The sequence below is a fragment of the Zalophus californianus genome, chromosome 9, assembly GCF_009762305.2.
Source record: "Zalophus californianus isolate mZalCal1 chromosome 9, mZalCal1.pri.v2, whole genome shotgun sequence".
Taxonomy (NCBI): domain Eukaryota; kingdom Metazoa; phylum Chordata; class Mammalia; order Carnivora; family Otariidae; genus Zalophus; species Zalophus californianus.
The window spans coordinates 58,747,543-58,767,135 of record NC_045603.1 but is presented as its reverse complement, the minus strand read 5'-3'; the positions used below and the strand labels follow the sequence as shown (position 1 = coordinate 58,767,135).

Sequence of the window (19,593 nt, the reverse complement as noted above, 5' to 3'; positions counted from 1 at the left end):
GGAAAACAGTATGGAGGTTCCTCAAACAGTTGAAAAAAGAGCTACCATACGATCCATCAATTGCACTACTGGGTATTTACCCCAAAGATAGAAATGTAGGATCCGAAGGGGTACATGCATACCAATGTTTATAGCAGCAATGTCCACAATAGCCAAACTATGGAAAGAGCCAATATATCCATCTAAATTTGAATGGATAAAGAAGAAGTGGTATATATATACAATGGAATAATATACAACCATCAAAAGGAATGAAATCTTGCCATTTGCAAATACATGGATGGAACTGGAGGGCATTATGCTGAGTGAAATAAGTCAATCAGAGAAAGACATGTATCATATGACCTCACTGATATGAGGAATTCTTAATCTCAGGAAACAAAGTGAGTGTTGCTGGAATGGTGGGGGTTGAGAGAGATGGGGTGGCTGGGTGATAGACATTAGGGAGGGTATGTGCTATGGTGAGCACTGTGTATTGTGTAAGACTGTTGAATCACAGATCTGTACCTCTGAAACAAATAATACATTATATGTTAAAAAAAAAAAAAGAAGAAGAAGAAAGATAGCAGGAAGGGAAAAATGAAGGGGGGGAATTCGGAGGGGGAGACGAACCATGAGAGACGATGGACTCTGAGAAACAAACTGAGGGTTCTAGAGGGGAGAGGGGTGCGGGGAATGGGTTAGTCTGGTGATGGGTATTAAAGAGGGCATGTACTTGCAGGAGCACCTGGTGTTATACGCAAACAATGAATCATGGAACACTACATCAAAAACTATGATATAATGTAATGGTGATTAACATACATAATAAAAAAAAGAAAGAAATATTAATCTATAGTTTTTTTTACTGTAGTAACATATCTGACTTGGGAATCGTGGGTAAATTGACCTGATATAAATGAATTGGAAGGTGTCCCTGTCTTCAAATTTTTGGAAGACTTTGAAAAGGACTGGCATTAATTCTTTGAATGTTTGGTAAAATTCACCAGTGAAGCCATATTTACAATTTTCCCTTAGCTTTATTTTTTGAAACATGAATTATTTTTAAGTGTGCTATTTAGTTTCTAGATATTTGTGGGTTTTCTGGAGATCCCTCCTTTGATTCACAATTTTATTCCACTTTTGTCAAAGAATACACTTTGTGAAAGTTGAATGTTTTGCATTTATTAAGATTCGTTTTTATGGCTCAGAATACAGTTTATCTTGACAAATGTTCAGTGTACATTTTAAAAGAATATATTCTTATCTTATTAGGTGAAAGATTCTATAGATGTTGGTTAAATCTCACTGGTTCATAGAGTTTTTCAAGTTCCTCATTTTCTTGTTAATCTTCTGCTTAGTTGTTCTATCCATTAGTCATTAGTTGATAGCATTGTTCAAGTCCTCCATATCCTTACTGATTTTCTGCCTATTAGTTCTGCCCAATTATTGAGAGGAGTATTGAAATATCCTACTATAATGTATTTGTCCATTTCTCCCTACATTCTATCAGTTTTTGTTTCTGGTACTTTGAAACTCTGTTATTAAGAGCATAAAATTTGGGAATTCTGTATGCCATTTTAATAAACTGACCTCTTTCATCATTTTGAAATGACTTCCTTATTTCTGATATTAAACTTTGCTCTAAAATCTAGTTGTCTAGGGGTGCATGGGTGGTGCAATCGGTTAAGTGTCCAACTCTTAGTTTTGGCTCAGGTCATGATCTCAGGGTCTTGAGATCAAGAATCACGTTGGGCCCTGTGCTCACTGGGGAGTCTGCTTGAGATTCTCTCTCCTCCCTCTCCCCTCTACCCCTACCCCCCACTCTCTCTTTCTCTCTCTCAAATAAATACATCTTTAAAAAAATAGTAAAATAAATAAAATCTAGTTGTCTAATATTACTATGGCCATTTCAGATTTCTTTTGATTAGTGCTAGAAAGTATATTCATTTCCCATTCTTTTAATCTGTTTGTCTCTTTATATTTAAAATGGATTTATTGTACACAGCATGTAGTTGGGTTTTGTTTATTCAATACAATATCTGACTTTTAATTAGGTATTTACACATTTATATTTAATGCAATTTTTACATGTCATTTAAATCTATCATCTGCTAATTGTTTTCTTTTGTATCATCTGTTACTGGTTTCATTTTCTCTCTTTTGTATGCTTACTTGGTTTAAGTGAATTTTTTTAATGTTTTGATTTTATCTCCTATATTAGATTCTTACTTGCTGCTTAACAAATAGCGTGTAGTGGCTTGAAACAACACAAATTTATTATCTAAGCATCCTTTAGGTCAAAAGTACAATATGAGTCTCACTGGGTTAGAAATCAAGGTGTTCCTTTCTGGTGGCTCCAGGGAGAATCCATTTCCTTGAATCTTGAGCCTCTAGAAACTGCCCACATTGTTTAACTAATGGACACCTTCCATCTTCAAAGTCAGCAACACTGTATCACCCTGAACATTTTTCTATGGTCGAATATCCCTCTAACTCTTTTCCTATGCTTCCCTCTCCCAGTAGGATCCTTGTTATTGCTTTGGGCCCACCTGAATAATCCAGGATAATTTTCCTATTTTAAAGGCAGATAATTAGCAACCTTAATTTCACCTTAACCTTAATTTTTCTTTGACACTTAACATAATATACTCATGGGTTATGGGATTAGGACATGGGCACCTTTGGGGATGACAGAGAGACACTACTCTTCGATGGGTTACTAGCTGTAACATTTTGTATTGTTGTTTCAGGAGTATATTTAGAATTTATAGTATACATCTTCAATTTACCACAGTATAACTTCCAAGTAATATTATAGCACTTCCCATGCAATATAAGAACCTAACAACATAATCCCATTTCTTCCAATTTAGCATTTGTGCTATTGCTGTTATTTACTTTACATTATTATTATTTTTGTTGTTATTTAAGCAATCAATAATCTTTTTAAAGTTTTAAGTAATAAAAACATCATTTTTATCGATGTTGTCATTTCTGGTGCTCTTCATTCCTTTGTGTAGATCTTCTATCTATATCACTTTCCTTTTACCTGATAGTTACATGTTGTTTTCACTGTAATATTTATTGAATTATGTACTTGAGATTTGTGGGGTGCCTGGGTGGCTCAGTTGGTTAAGCATCCAACTCTTGCTTCTGGCCCTGGTCATGGTCTCAGGGTCATGAGATCAAGCCCTGTGTTGGGCTCCCCACGGTCTGCTTGAGATTCTTTCCTCTCCCTCTCCCTCTGCCCCTCTTCCCACTCACTCTCTCTCTTAAATAAATAAATATAAATTTATTTATTTATTTATTTATTTATTTAATATAATGACTAGAAATATATAATAGAAAAGTACATAACCCATGAACTACAGTTGTGTATATGAAGGAATATGTTACATTTTAGAGGGCATATTGATAATATAATTCACAAGCCTCAGAGTATATTTTAACTGAAATTCTACTTCTGGGAATTTGGATTTTCATAAATGTGTATTTCATAACAATGCTTCTTGTGACTTTTTAAATAATTTTTCAATTAGAAAAAGATCCATTTTAAAACTTTGTATAGCCATACCATTAGCTATATAAAGCCCTTTTAATAATAGAGAAATTACCATTAAATTTTCAGATTTAGAATTATTTTAAAATGTGAGGGACTAATCAAAAACACATAAAACAAAACACTCAAAATGATGAATATTCATAAATTCTTCATCAAAGTAAGTATATGTCATATTTTTAAGGAAAAATGCAAGTTATATAACATGTAAAATGTATTTTTATATTTATTATTTCTATAAATATATGAAATTGATTATATATTTACATTCTATATAATATTTATATAAATATGTTGACTTATATACATATTCTATATTTCCCAATATAAATGTAGAAATATATTACATTGAACCATATGAAATCTCAGTGGTTGGCTGTCTTTCTCCTTAAAGAAAGGCAATTATATTTTTTGAACTTATTCATATAAAGCAGTGTTATATCACAAAAAAATTATTGAAAAGATATATTCAAGAATATTAAAAGTATATGGGGCACCTGGGTGGCTCAGTCGTTAAGTGTCTGCCTTTGGCTCAAGTCATGATCCCAGCGACCTGGGATCAAGCCCCACATCAGGCTCCCTGCTCGGCGGGAAGCCTGCTTCTCCCTTTCCCTCTCCCCCTACTTGTGTTCCCTCTCTCGCTGTGTCTCTCTGTCAAATAAATAAATAAAATCTTTAAAAAAAAAGAATATTATAAGTATAAACTTACATTGATTTATATTTTTCCTTTTTTGATTATCTGTATTTTACCTTAGAAGTAAATATAATAAAAATAATAAAGAAGAAAATGGTGTTTCATGATCATTTAGCTGCTATAAATGATGAAAACAAAATTTTTAAAAGTCTGTCTGGTTCCTTACCAACTGATTGTCACTGTTTTGTGTTAGACTGTGTCTGACATTACTGTTGAGTCTTCCAGTCTCTAAGGAACCATCCTCACCAACGCATCTTTCAGGAGTCTTGCTCAAGTACCTTACACAAGGGATTCATTAGTGATTTTTTAATCTAGACACCAAGAACCCTTTTGTTTATAAGCTTAGCTTCTATCTTGTCAACAACGCCCTTTCCCAAAAAAGGGGCATTCTTCAAAAGGGGGGGCAATCTTATTGGTGCAATATCAGAGTGATGAGAATTACCAACTCTTCAAACCAAATAGAGTTCCTCATAGTCTGAAAGTCCCTGAATAGTATTCTACTTTCAAGTGGAGAGAAAACTAGAAGATATTTCCTACATTAGAAATGAAAAGGTCTAAGTAAGAAAATATTTGCAATGTGTTGGAAATAAGAAATCCAGAGATGTAGGCCATCTCAGAGCACCAATGAATATGATAGGCCATGAATAAGAGTGGCCAGAAACCCACACACAAGCCCCCCATTAACATTTTCCTCTTCATCTTTTTAACCTTCAGGGCTATCAGTCAGCTGGAGTAATTATTGACACACAGAAAAGTAAGTAAAATTTGTGATTTCCCTTTGAGAGATTTAGATGACAATTTCCTCTGAGTAACAGATAAGATCTATTTTTACCAATGTTGTGATGAAAAGCTATTTAAATAATTGTAAAGTGAGTCATGAGATCTTTACTGATTGAAATGTTTTCATCAAGGCTGTATGATATTTGTGTAGTCACCAAAATATTATAATTTTATTAGATAAATATAGATGATATATGTAGATTAGATATAGATAGTGAACGACATATTACCTGACACTGATTTATTTAGTAACCCATGCACTCTTTTAGAATGGAAAAAAAAAATCTCTGAAAGCCAATAAAGCAAATATAACTCTATCAGTTACAGTTCAGGGTCAGTTATTTTCCCGAACATTGCCTCTTAATAAATTTGAAAATAAAACAGAATAAGAGAAACGGAAAAGAAAGACTTGGTGGATATTGCCCAGACTACTCAGGTCTGAGAACATTACTATGAGATGCTCTAGGAACTTCTAGGTTGAGGATAGGACAATGAAGAGAATGTGGGTGGCTTATAGAGCAAATGCTTTCAAATATACACACTGAGCGGCTGGTGAGTGTAACACTCAGCAGAAAACCATGGCCCTAGGTCAGTCCTCCCTCCATAATATGACAGCAGTTTTAGCTGTGGGAACTGGACACAGAGTGGGGGTTGTCAGAGCCAATATCAATTGAAAGGTAATGTTTTAAAGGAATCAATTAAAACCATTCACATAATAAATTAAATGAGATCTCCAGGGAGATTTTTCTTTAAACTCATCAATTTAAGAAACCTGTAACCCCTGGAGATAATTATTCAAAACTAAAATTATGGACTAGCTGCTATTATAAATAATTGGTGGAAAAAATTAGTGATAATTTAGGAACTATTATGGAGTAGCTATGGTCCAAAACCCAGATTTACAAAGCCCTTAAGCTTTTTTTGTTAGTATCCTACAGAAATATGAGTTGATAAGGTATAATTGGCAACAACAAAGAGAAAACTCTCTAGGAAAAACTTTTTTTAAAGAAAAAAGATTTTTTTAAAACTCTCCATATCCCATGTGGGACTCAAACTCACAACCCCAAGATGAGAGTCACATGCTCTACCACTGAGCCAGCCAGGCACCGCTCTTTATCTGCAGAAGGCAGGGAGGAGAAAATTTTTTGTTTTGTTTTGTTTTGTTTTATGTGATAGTTTTACATACAGGCTGAATAGGTAACCATTATATGGGTGATTTCAGAGCCACTAAAAATTACTACACCAAAGTACCAATATCCTTTACAACTTTTTTTAAAGACTTCATTTATTTATTTCAGAGAGAAAGAGAGAGCACGAGGGGGGAGGGGCAAGGGGAGAGGGGCAAGCAGACTCCCCACTGAGCAGGAACCCCCCTCCCCAACACGGGGCTCCAACCCAGGATCCTGAGATCATGACTTGAGCTGAAGGCAGATGCTTAACTGATTGAGCAACCCGGAAGACCCTAAAACTTTTTTAAAAAATAGAATGCAATACTGATTTTCATGTAAGCAAAGGCAAATATTCATGCAGTGGCCTGGAAGTGTAATATTGATAAAAAACATTATGGATGTCACTTTGGTGACATTCAAAAGCATTTAAAAAATAAGCACATCCTTGTCCTAGAAATTTCAGTGATATTATTAATAACAAATGTGATGTTTCTACAAGGATGCTATTGACAAACCTTGTATAATTTTTAGAAACAAAAACTAAGGAGAATCTAAATACTGTATTTAGTCATGGTTTAAACATGAGGTGTGGGATGCCTGGGTGGCTCAGTCCATTAAGCATCTGCCTTCGGCTTAGGTCATGATCCCAAAGTCCTGGGATCGAGCCCTGCATCAAGCTCCTTGCTCAGCAGGGAACCTGCTTCTCCCTCTATCTGCCACTCCCTTGTTTGTGCTCTATATCTCTCTCTCTGACAAATACATAAATAAAAATCTTTAAAATTTTTTAAAAATTTAAAAATAATAAATGAGGTATATTGTCACATTAAAAATGGAGAATTCTTAGAGAAAAACCATAAAATCTTGACAAAAGAGATGAGATTTAAAATATGATGACACATATTCACAAAAACCTGAAATTAAATAGATGCATATCTCTAATTATTGAGATGTAAATAGGCACACAAAATGTTTTAAGGATAATAGGATATGTGACAAGTGATGTATTCAATTATATGTCACGCATTTACTAATCACATTAGTATATAATATTTCTAGGTACAATCACAGAGGGCAAAGTTGGGAAAAATATACTCCCAAATAATTGGATTAGTTATTTCTACCCTATGTGATTTTACATTTTTTTCTTTTGGCTTATCAGATTAAAGCTTTTCAATAATGCACATTATTTCTTTAATAAAATCATAATAAAGAAGAAAAAAGATGCCTTGTAATTTTCCAAATACTTCACATGGTAGAAAGAATAATATAGACTTTTACCTTAAAATATGGTCCTATTTTTTGGCCCAGCAACTTGTGTCTGTCTTCTATCTCCATTGCACCCTCTTATATCTGAAAACTTGTTTCCAACATTGTTTCTTGCAAAACACAAAATTTCAGGGCACCTGGATGGCTCAGTCGTTAAGCGTCTGCCTTTGGCTCAGGTCATGATCCCAGGGGCCTGGGATCGAGCCCCGCATCGGGCTCCCTGCTCGGTGGGAGGCCTGCTTCTCTCTCTCCCACTCCCCCTGCTTGTGTTCCCTCTCTCTCTGTGTCTCTCTCCGTCAAATAAATAAACAAAATCTTTAAAAAAAACACACACACAGAAAAGTTTCATCATGTCTTTGGTACCTGTGTCTCCAAAGACATATAAATGAAATAATTTTATTAATTTATTTGCATATTTAGCAAACAAAACAAATGTTAAATTTGATACTGTAAGAATATCAATATTTATAAGTCAAGAGAGTTTATGATGTTTATAAGCCCTTTGAAAGAGACATTCTTTTAAATGATGAACAGTGTAAGAAAATATTTATTCACTATAATTGCACAAAATCAACCAAAGGGAGGCAAGATGGCAGAGGAGTAGGAGACCTAGATTTCGTCTGGTCTCAGGAATTCAGCTGAATAGGGATCAAACCATTCTGAACACCTACGAACTCAACAGGAGATCAAAGAGGAGAGTAGCAACATGTCTCTGAACAGAGAAGCGACCACTTACTGGAAGGTAGGACGTGCGGAGAAGTGAATCCGAGGCGATATTCGGGAGGATAGACGGCGGGGGAGGGGCCTCCACTGGCCGCTTCTGGCAAGTGCTAGAGCCGCGGAGCACAAAATCGGACCTTTTAGAAGTCGGCTCCGCTGAGGGACGTCGCTCCAGTGGCTAAGCGGGGGTGGAACCCTCGCGGGACAGTGGGGTCTCAGGACCCTTGGGGTCACAGAAAGACCGGGGGAGCCTGAGTGCGCCAGAGCTCCCAGGTATCGGAGCGGGGAAGCCGGCTGCAGAGATGGAGCCGAGGCGCGGGCTCTCAGCTTGGGGTTGCCATAAACTGTGATCCGCGGCCCAGTCGGGCCACTGCTCCTGCAGCAGGGACTCAACAGGCGGCAGATCCGGGGAGACTCCCCTTCCTTCCCAGGGAGGAGAGGCGCGGGAACGCACCGCAAGGATCTGCTGGGTTTGGAGACTCCACACGGGGTCGGGTGCCAGAGATACAAACGCTCGGTCACAGGCTGGGTGAGCACGGAGTGCGGCCGGAGACCGGGGACAAAGGAGTGACTGCTTTTCTCTGGCGGCGCACTGAGGAGCGGGGCCCCGAGTTCTCAGCTCCTCCGGGTGGAGATTTGGGAGGCCACCATTTCTGCCCTGGTCCTCCAAGGCTGTACGGAGAGCTTGCAGGGAACAAAAGCTCCTGAGATCAAACCCGAGGAGCTTGCTTAGCCCGGACCGACAAGGGCGGGGCAATTCAGCCTCTGGCAAAGACATTTGGAAACCACAGCAACAGGCCCCTCCCCCATAAGATCAGCACGAACAGCCAGCAAGCCAAGACCAAGTTTACCGATCAAGGAGAACGGGAGAACTCCAGCGCTAGGGGAATACTGCACATAGAATTCATGGCTTTTTTTTACCATGATTCATTAGTTCATCAAAGTTAATTTTTGTTAACTGTTTTTTTTTTCTTTTTCTTTTTCCCTTTTTCAACCAACATCTTATCAATCTCTTTTTTAAAAAAAAAATTTTTTTATTTTTCATTTTTAGAGTCATATTTTATCCCTTCATAGTAGTTACCCTTATTTTTGGCATATACATATATAAGTTGTTCTCTCTTTAAAATTTTGAGATACAGTTTCTTCTAACAGATAAAAATATACCCTAAATCACTAGTGTATGGTTCTGTTCTAGTCTCCTGCCTGATCACATTCTCTCCCTTTTTTCTTTTTCTTTTTAAATCTTCTTTCTTTTTTCAAACAACTTCTTATCTTATCAAGTCCTTTTATAAAATCTTTTATAATTTTCATCTTTACAGTCATCTTCTATCCCTTCATTGTATCAACCCTTATTTTGTACATATATGTCTTTCTTCCTTTAAAATTTTAGGAGGCACTTTTTTCTAACAGACCAAAATACGCCCAAAATCTAGTGTGTGGCACTGATCTATGCACTAGCCTGATCATATTTGATCACATTCTGCCTTTTTTTGTATTGTTCTGTTTTTGTTTTTATCTTTTTTTCTTTTTTTTTTTTCTCTTTCTTTTTTCTTTCTTTCCTTTTCTTTTCCCCTGCTTTCAGGTCTTTTCTGATTTGTATACAGTATATTTGCTGGGGACGTTGTAAACCTGTTAGCCTTTTGTTCTCTCATTCATCTATTCTCCTCTGGACAAAATGACAAGACGAAAGAAATCACCTCAGCAAAAAGAACAAGAGGTAGTACCGTCAGCCAGGGACCTACTCAATACGGACATTAGTACGATGTCGGACCTAGAGTTCAGAATCATGACTTTAAAGATACTAGCTGGGCTTGAAAAAAGCGTGGAAGTTATTAGAGAAACCCTTTCTGGAGAAATAAAAGAACTAAAATCTAACCAAGTCGAAATCAAAAAGGCTATTGATGAGGTGCAATCAAAAATGGGGGCACTAAATGCTAGGATAAATGAGGCAGAAGAGAGAATCAGTGATATAGAAGACGAAATGATGGAAAGTAAAGCGGCTGAGAAAAAGAGGGAGAAACAACTACAGGATCACGAGGGCAGAATTCGAGAGATAAGTGATTCGATAAGACAAAACAACATTAGAATAATTGGGATCCCAGAAGAAGAAGAAAGAGAGAGAGGGGCAGAAGGTATATTGGAGCAAATAATAGCAGAGAACTTCCCCAATGTGAGGAAGGAAACAGGCATCAAAATCCAGGAGGCACAGAGAACCCCTCTCAAAATCAATAAAAATAGGTCAACACCCCGACATCTAATAGTAAAACTTACGAGTCTCAGAGACAAAGAGAAAATCCTGAAAGCAGCTCGGGAGAAGAGATATGTAACCTACAATGGTAAAAATATTAGATTGGCAACAGACCTATCCACAGAGACCTGGCAGGCCAGAAAGGACTGGCAAGATATCTTCAGAGCACTAAACGAGAAAAATATGCAGCCAAGAATACTATATCCAGCTACACTGTCATTGAAAATAGAAGGAGCGATAAAAAGCTTCCAGAACAAACAAAAACTAAAGGAATTTGCAAACACGAAACCAGCCCTCCAAGAAATATTGAGGGGGGTCCTCTAAGCAAAGAGAGAGCCTAAAAGCAGCAAAGATCAGAAAGGAACACAGACAACATACAGTAACAGTCACCTTACAGGCAATACAATGGCACTAAATTCATACCTTTCAATAGTTACCCTGAATGTAAATGGGCTCAATGCCCCAATCAAAAGACACAGGCTATCAGATTGGATTAAAAAACAAGACCCATCCATATGCTGTCTGCAAGAGACTCATTTTAGACCCAAAGACACCCCCACATTGAAAGTGAGGGGGTGGAAAACCATTTACCATGCTAATGGACACCAAAAGAAAGCTGGAGTGGCAATCCTTATATCAGACAAACTAGATTTTAAAACAAAGACTGTAATAAGAGATGAAGAAGGACACTATATCCTACTTAAAGGGTCTATCCAACAAGAAGATCTAACAATTGTAAATATCTATGCCCCGAACATGGGAGCAGCCAATTATATAAGGCAATTAATAAAAAAAGCAAAGAAACACATCAACAACAATACAATAATAGTGGGGGACTTTAACACCCCCCTGACTGAAATGGACAGATCCTCTAAGCAAAAGATCAACAAGGAAATAAAGACTTTAAATGACACACTGGACCAAATGGACTTCACAGACATATTCAGAACATTCCATCCCAAAGCAACGGAATACACATTCTTCTCTAGTGCCCATGGAACATTCTCCAGAATTGATCACATCCTAGGTCACAAATCAGGTCTCAACTGGTACCAAAAGATTGGGATCATTCCCTGCATATTTTCAGACCACAATGCTTTCAAACTAGAACTCAATCACAAGAGGAAAGTCAGAAAGAACTCAAATACATGGAGGCTAAAGAGCATCCTACTAAAGAAGGAATGGGTCAACCAGGAAATTAAAGAAGAATTAAAAAAATTCATGGAAACCAATGAAAATGAAAACACAACTGTCCAAAATCTTTGGGATACAGCAAAGGCAGTCCTGAGAGGAAAGTATATAGCAATACAAGCCTTTCTCAAGAAACAAGAAAGGTCTCAAATACACAATCTAACCCTACACCTAAAGGAGCTGGAGAAAGAACAGCAAATAAAGCCTAAACCCAGCAGGAGAAGAGAAATAATAAAGATCAGAGCAGAAATCAATGAAATAGAAACCAAAAGAACAGTAGAACAGATCAACGAAACTAGGAGCTGGTTCTTTGAAAGAATTAACAAGATTGATAAACCCCTGGCCAGACTGATCAAAAAGAAAAGAGAAATGACCCAAATCAACAAAATCATGAATGAGAGAGGAGAGATCACAACCAACACCAAAGAAATACAAACAATTATAAGAACATATTACGAGCAACTCTATGCCAGCAAATTAGATAACCTGGAAGAAATGGGTGCATTCCTAGAGATGTATCAACTACCCAAACTGAACCAGGAAGAAATAGAAAACCTGAACAGACCTATAACCACTAAGGAAATGGAAGCAGTCATCAAAAATCTCCCAAGAAACAAAAGCCCAGGGCCAGATGGCTTCCCAGGGGAATTCTATCAGACATTTAAAGAAGAATTAATACCTATTCTCCTGAAACTGTTCCAAAAAATAGAAATGGAAGGAAAACTTCCAAAGTCATTTTATGAGGCCACCATTACCTTGATCCCAAAACCAGACAAAGATCCCATCAAAAAGGAGAATTAGAGACCAATATCCTTGATGAACATCGATGCAAAAATTCTCACCAAAATACTAGCCAAGAGGATCCAACAGTACATTAAAAGGATTATTCACCACGACCAAGTGGGATTTATCCCTGGGCTGCAAGGCTGGTTCAACATCCGCAAATCAATCAACGTGATACAATACATTAACAAAAGAAAGAACAAGAATCATATGATCCTCTCAATAGATGCAGAAAAAGCATTTGACAAAGTACAGCATCCTTTCTTGATCAAAACTCTTCAGAGTATAGGGATAGAGGGTACATACCTCAATATCATAAAAGCCATCTATGAAAAACCTACAGCGAATATCATTCTCAATGGGGAAAGGCTGAGAGCTTTTCCCCTAAGGTCAGGAACACGGCAGGGATGTCCACTCTCACCACTGCTATTCAACATAGTATTAGAAGTCCTAGCCACAGCAATCAGACAACAAAAAGAAATCAAAGGCATCCAAATCGGCAAAGAGGAAGTCAAACTCTCACTCTTTGCAGATGATATGATACTGTATGTGGAAAACCCACAAGACTCCACCCCAAAACTGCTAGAACTCATACAGGAATTCAGTCAAGTAGCAGGATATAAAATCAATGCACAGAAATCAGTGGCATTCCTATACACCAACAACAAGACAGAAGAGAGACAAATCAAGGAGTCGATCCCATTTACAATTGCACCCAAAACCATTAGATACCTAGGAATAAATCTAACCAAAGAGGCAAAGGATCTGTACTCAGAAAACTATAAAATACTCAGGAAAGAAATTGAAGAAGACACAAAGAAATGGAAAAACGTTCCATGCTCATGGATTGGGAGAATCAACATTGTGAAGATGTCAATGCTACCTAGAGCAATCTACACAATCAATGCAATCCCCATCAAAATACCATCCACTTTTTTCAAAGAAATGGAACAAATAATCCTAAAATTTGTATGGAACCAGAAGAGACCCAGAATAGCCAGAGGAATACTGAAAAAGAAAAGCAAAGCTGGCGGCATCACAATTCCGGACTTCCAGCTCTATTACAAAGCTGTCATCATCAAGACAGTATGGTACTGGCACAAAAACAGACACATAGATCAATGGAACAGAATTGAGAGCCCAGAAATGGACCCTCAACTCTATGGTCAACTTATTTTTGACAAAGCAGGAAAGAATGTCCAATGGCAAAAAGACAGTCTCTTCAACAAATGGTGTTGGGAAAATTGGACAGCCACATGCAGAAGAATGAAACTGGACCATTTCCTTACACCACACACAAAAATAGACTCCAAATGGTTGAAAGACCTAAACGTGAGACAGGAGTCCATCCAAGTCCTAAAGGAGAACACAGGTAGCAACCTTTTCGACCTTAGCCGCAGCATCTTCTTCCTAGAAACATCGGCAAAGGCACGGGAAGCCAGGGCAAAAATGAACTATTGGGATTTCATCAAGATAAAAAGCTTCTGCACAGCAAAAGAAACAGTCCACAAAACCAAAAGACAACCAACAGAATGGGAGAAAATATTTGCAAATGACATATCAGATAAAGGGCTACTATCCAAAATCTATAAAGAACTTATCAAACTCAACACCCAAAGAACAAATAATCCAATCAAGAAATAGGCAGAAGACATGAACAGACATTTTTCCAAAGAAGACCTCCAAATGGCCAACAGGCACATGAAAAAGTGCTCAACACGGCTCGGCATCAGGGAAATCCAAATCAAAACCTCAATGAGATACCACCTGACACCCGTCAGAATGGCTCAAATGAACAAGTCAGGGAACGACAGATGTTGGCGGGGATGTGGAGAAAGGGGAACCCTCCTACACTGGTGGTGGGAATGCAAGCTGGTGCAACCACTCTGGAAAACAGTATGGAGGTTCCTCAAACAGTTGAAATTAGAGCTACCGTTTGATCCAGCAATTGCACTACTGGGTATTTACCACAAAGATACAAATGTAGGGACCCGAAGGGGTACGTGTACCCCAATGTTTATAGCAGCAATGTCCACCATAGCCAAACTGTGGAAAGAGCCAAGATGTCCATCGACAGATGAATGGATAAAGAAGAGGTGGTATATATACACAATGGAATATTATGCAGCCATCAAAAGGAATGAGATCTTGCCATTTGCAACGACGTGGATGGAACTGGAGGGTGTTATGCTGAGTGAAATAAGTCAATCAGAGAAAGACATGTATCACATGACCTCACTGATATGAGGAATTCTTAATCTCAGGAAAGAAACTTAGTGTTCCTGGAGTGGTTGGGGGTGGGAGGGATGGGGTGGCTGGGTGATAGATATTGGGGAGGGTATGTGCTACGGTGAGTGCTGTGAATTGTGCAAGACTGTTGAATCACAGATCTGTACTTCTGAAACAAATAACGCAACATATTTTAAGAAAAAAGAAAAAGAAGAAGATAACAGGAGAGGAAGAAAAGGGGAGTATGTCGGAGGGGGAGACGAACCATGAGAGATGATGGACTCTGAAAAACAAACTGAGGGTTCTAGAGGGGAGGGGGGTAGGGGGATGGGTTAGCCTGGTGATGGGTATTGAGGAGGGCACGTTCTGCATGGAGCACTGGGTGTTATGAACAAACAATGAATCATGGAACACTGCACCAAAAACTAATGATGTAATATATGGTGATTAACATAACAATAAAAAAATAAAAAAATTAAAAAAAAAAAACATAAAACTGATTATGAAGTTTAGAGTCAATTAGTGAATAGAGAAGATTTCTGGGTATAAATGCAAGTGATGTTACAATACTTTTTATTAAGATTTTATTTATTTATTTATTTGAGAGAAAGAGAGTGCACAAACAGGGCAAGGGGCAGAGGGAGAGAAGCAGTCTCCAGGCTCAGCATGGAGCCTGATGTGGGGCACAATCTAATAACACTGAGATCATGTCCTGAGCCAAAAATCAAGATTTCTGGTATTTTTTGTTTCTGTGTACTTAGTTTCCATTTGATATCATACATTTTTGGCACAAAGAACTTTTGCATTCTGGAGTGCCTGGGTGGCTCTGTTGGTTAATCGTCTGACTCTTGATTTCAGCTCAGGTCACAATCTCAGGGTCTTGAAATTGAGCCCTACATCAGGCTCTGTGCTGGGTGTGGAGCCTGCTTAAGATTCTCTCTTTCCCGGGCGCCTGGGTGGCTCATTTGGTTAAGCGTCTGCTTTCGGTTTAGGTCATGATCCCAGGGTCCTGGGATTGAGTCCCACATTGGACTCCTGGCTCAGCAGGGAGCCTGCTTCTCCCTCTGACCTTCTCCCCTCTCATGCTGTTTCTCTCTCTCTCTCTCTCTCTCAAATAAATAAAAGTATTTAAATTTTTAAAAAAATCTGTTAAAAAAAATTATCTCTTTCCGTTTCCATCTGCCCTCCCCCACATCCACGCTCACACACTCTCTTTCTCTCTCTCTAAAAAAACAAACAAAAAAAAAACAACAAAAAAAAACAAAAAGAAACAAAACTTTTAGCATTCTTTTAAGTGGAACTCTACTGGAAATAGCTTACCTCAGCTTTTTCTGTGTAAAAATGTCTTATTTTGTTTTCACATCTGATGAGCTTTTTGCTGAATAAGAATCTTAGTTTGTTGTTGTTGTTGTTGCCCTTTCAGCATTACAAAGATGCCATTCCATTGTCTTCATACTGGTGAGTTTTCTTTGCTTTTCAGCCCATTTCCAGCTTTCTGGATCCTAGAAGATTTTTCTCTATCCTGTTAGACTGCCCCCATTTTTGGAGATTGGCTACCATGCATCTTGTGTTGATTTGGAATATACTGAAAGTTTCTTTTAGCTCTATATCCCCTTCCTCATTCTTCTGCATTTGAAAACTTGAAATATATTCAGAAGACATTTGACTTGCATTTGGGACAATATCTGCTCCTTTCCCCCAGCTTATTTCACTTAGCCTAATGTCTTCAAGTTTCATCCATGTTGTAGCATGTGTCAGAATTCCATTCCTTTTTAAGGCTGAATAACATTCCCTTGCATGTATATACTACATTTTCTTTACCCACTCATTTGTCAGTGGACATTTTGCTGCTTCTATCTTTTGGTTATGGTGAAGAATGCTGCTATGAGTACTGGTGTACCAATATTAGTTCAATCTGCAGCTTTCAATTTTTTTAGGTATATACTGAGAAGGGGAATTATTGGATCATATGGGCAATTCAATGTTTAATTTTCTGAGGAATCTCTATGCTGTTTTCCACAGTGGTTGCACCATTTTACGTTGCACCCAGAAATGCAGATTAAAATTTCTCCACTATTTTGCGGGGTTTAAAACATACATAAATGTTAAGTGTATGAGGGCAAAGGCCAGGAGGATAAACATAGAAGTCACACTTGTATGGTTCTTAATTATATATATGAAGGGATATATCGTCAATTGAAGATAGATTGTGATAAGTTTAATATGTATGCTATAAATAAATCCAAAAATAACAGAAGTTTATAGCATATAGGTCAAAAAAGGGAATCAAATGGAATTAATCTCAAAGAAAGTAGAAAAAGAAGAAAAAAGAAACTAAGAAAGAACACAAATAATAGGGAACAGATAGTATATTAGATTCAAATCTAAGCATATCAACAATCATATCAAATGTAAATTATTTGAACAGCAAACTTAAAAGTCAGAAATTGTCACATTTGGACATCATTGAGCCCTGGGACCAGGTACCAACCCATGCCAGGGATGCCCTCAGGAACCTAGGCAATGTCCTCCAGCATGAAGCCAGCAAATACTTACTGACCAATTGCTAAGAACTGAAAACCTGGTGCGGAGCAAAAATAGACCCAGAACTGCTTGCACTCAAACAAAAAAGGTAAAATTACACCTGTGACAAGTCTTACTGAAAGTGAGGTGATCTCACTGACCTTCAGGAAGTTTGCCCTGGAGTCTGACACATATTGCAGCTATAACTCGGTCCACAGAGCCGTGAGCGATGACACCAAGTGGCTGGGGAAGTTCTGTGGCGACACAACCCTGGGTCCCATCTCCTCCGAAGGGAATGAGCTCTTGGATCAGCTTGTCTCTGACCTCAGTATCACGGCACGCCAATAGCTTCTCCACCTCCTACAAGACCCTGCCAGTGCACCACCAAAAAAGGGCAGGTCCAGGGCCCCGGGGAAGATGCTCGGTCGGGTACGCCCCTCCTCAACCCAGGCCCCAAGTCCGGACTCCCATCTGCAGAGAAACCAAAGGCCTCCTCTGAGGCCCAGGCAACTCTGGGGAGCCCTAATGTGCCCAGTGTCCCCTGCCCAAAGCAGTGCCAATGAATAGGCACCTTGGAGACCAACATCCGTACCAGCAACCTGGTGGTGCCCGCAACAGTGAAGTCTGTGGTTCCGGGCCCAGGGGAAGCCTCCGATGTCACTGTCAGTCTCACTGGTGCTTACAAAACCGGAAGCCTGGACCTGCCCTCTCCACTCACTGACACCCCCTGAAGTTTTACAGGCCCTGCCAGCAGTGCCTCCCCAGAAGAAAGAATCCATTTATCTGATGATAGGCCATGCAGAAGACAACAGAAGTCCTATCCTTCCTCCAAAGGGCTTCGTGGTTCTCTACCGGCCCAACCAGGACCAGATTCTCCCCACTCTCAGCAAGACGACATGCCCCTCCCAGCCTGTTCGGCTGCTGGGTCCCAGGCCTGAAACCCAGGCCAGACTCCCAGCCCCTAGCCTTACAGATTCCTTTCTTATCCAAATAAATGTTTCTTGACTGGAAAAAAGAAAAAGAAGAAAATTGTCACATTGGGAGGGAAAAGAGAGGCAACTCTGCTGCCTAAAGAAAAGTAAGCAAAAAAAAAAGGGGGGGGGCAAACCAGGAAACAGACTCTTAACTACACAGAACAAACAAAGGGTTACCAGAAGGGAGGTGGACACGGAGTGGGCTAGATGGGTGATGGGTATTAAGGAGGGCACTTGCTATGATGAGCACTGGGTGTTGTATGTAAGTGTTGAATCATTAAATTCTACACCTAAAACTAAATAAATAAATAAACCACATAGACAATTTTAAAAACTTAAAGGCAGAAATAAGGGAGGGAACGTTTAAAAATGGAAAAATATACACAATAATAACACTAATCAAAAAAAGTCAGAGTGGCCATATTAACATCAAAGTAGATTAAAGCAAAAAATATTAATTGGGATAAAAACATCATTTTTCAATGACAAAGGGGTTTATTCTTCAAGAAACTTTAACTACCCTATTTATTCTTCAAGAAACCTTAACTACTGGGTGCCTGCATGGCTCAGTCGGTTAAGTGTCTGCCGTTGGCTTAGGTCATGATCCCAGAGTCCGGATATCAAGTCCCACATCAGGCTCCCTGCTCACTGGGGAGTCTGCTTCTCCCTCTACCTCTGCTCCTTCTCTCTCTCTCTCTTTCTCTCTCTCTCTCAAATAAATAAATAAAATCTTTAAGAGAAAAAAAAGAAACCTTAACTACTGTAAATGCTTATGCATATAATAAAGAACTTCAAAATACATGCCACAAAATCTGATAAAACAGCAAGAAGAAAAAGAAAAAAAAAACACAATTATAATAAAAAAATGTCAACATGCCTGTCTCAATAATTAACTGAATCATTATCCAGAAATCCATTAAGTATACAGAAGACATTATCTATCACCATGATCTGACATTTACAGAACACTTCAAGGACAAAAACAAAGGGCAGAACTGTTGTAAGTTTCACAAATGATATTTATCAAGTTAGGCAATATTCAGGGCTCTGAAACAAGCATTGTTAAATTTTAAATGATTTAAATTACACAAAGTATGTTATCTGGCCACATGGAATTAAATTAGAAATCACTGACAAATTTTCCTGAGAGACACCCATGACTGGGAAACAAATATCAAAATTTGTGGGATGCAGCTAAAACACTATTTGTAGGGAAATTAATGGCTCTGTAGCAATAATAGTGATTAAAATAATTGTAATGTGTATCATTGGCCATAATCTTAGTCACATAGCCATACCAGGTATAAGAGAGACTGAGTAGTATTTTATCTGGGCAGTTTGCACCCTGTATAAAATAGAGGTTCAGTTGCTATGGATAAGGGAAGAGAAATACCAGACAGGACATTACCAGTCCCTGCCATAGCCCATCAAGACATTCTTCAAAAATTTACTCTAAATAGAGAGATCTCCTTTCC

At 38.4% G+C, this 19,593-nt stretch overlaps 1 pseudogene; it reads left to right on the top strand.

The window, feature by feature from the left end:
- The first annotated feature begins 16,054 nt into the window (after positions 1–16,054).
- LOC113922366 lies at positions 16,055–18,149 on the top strand (annotated as a pseudogene).
- The last annotated feature ends 1,444 nt before the right edge of the window (positions 18,150–19,593 follow it).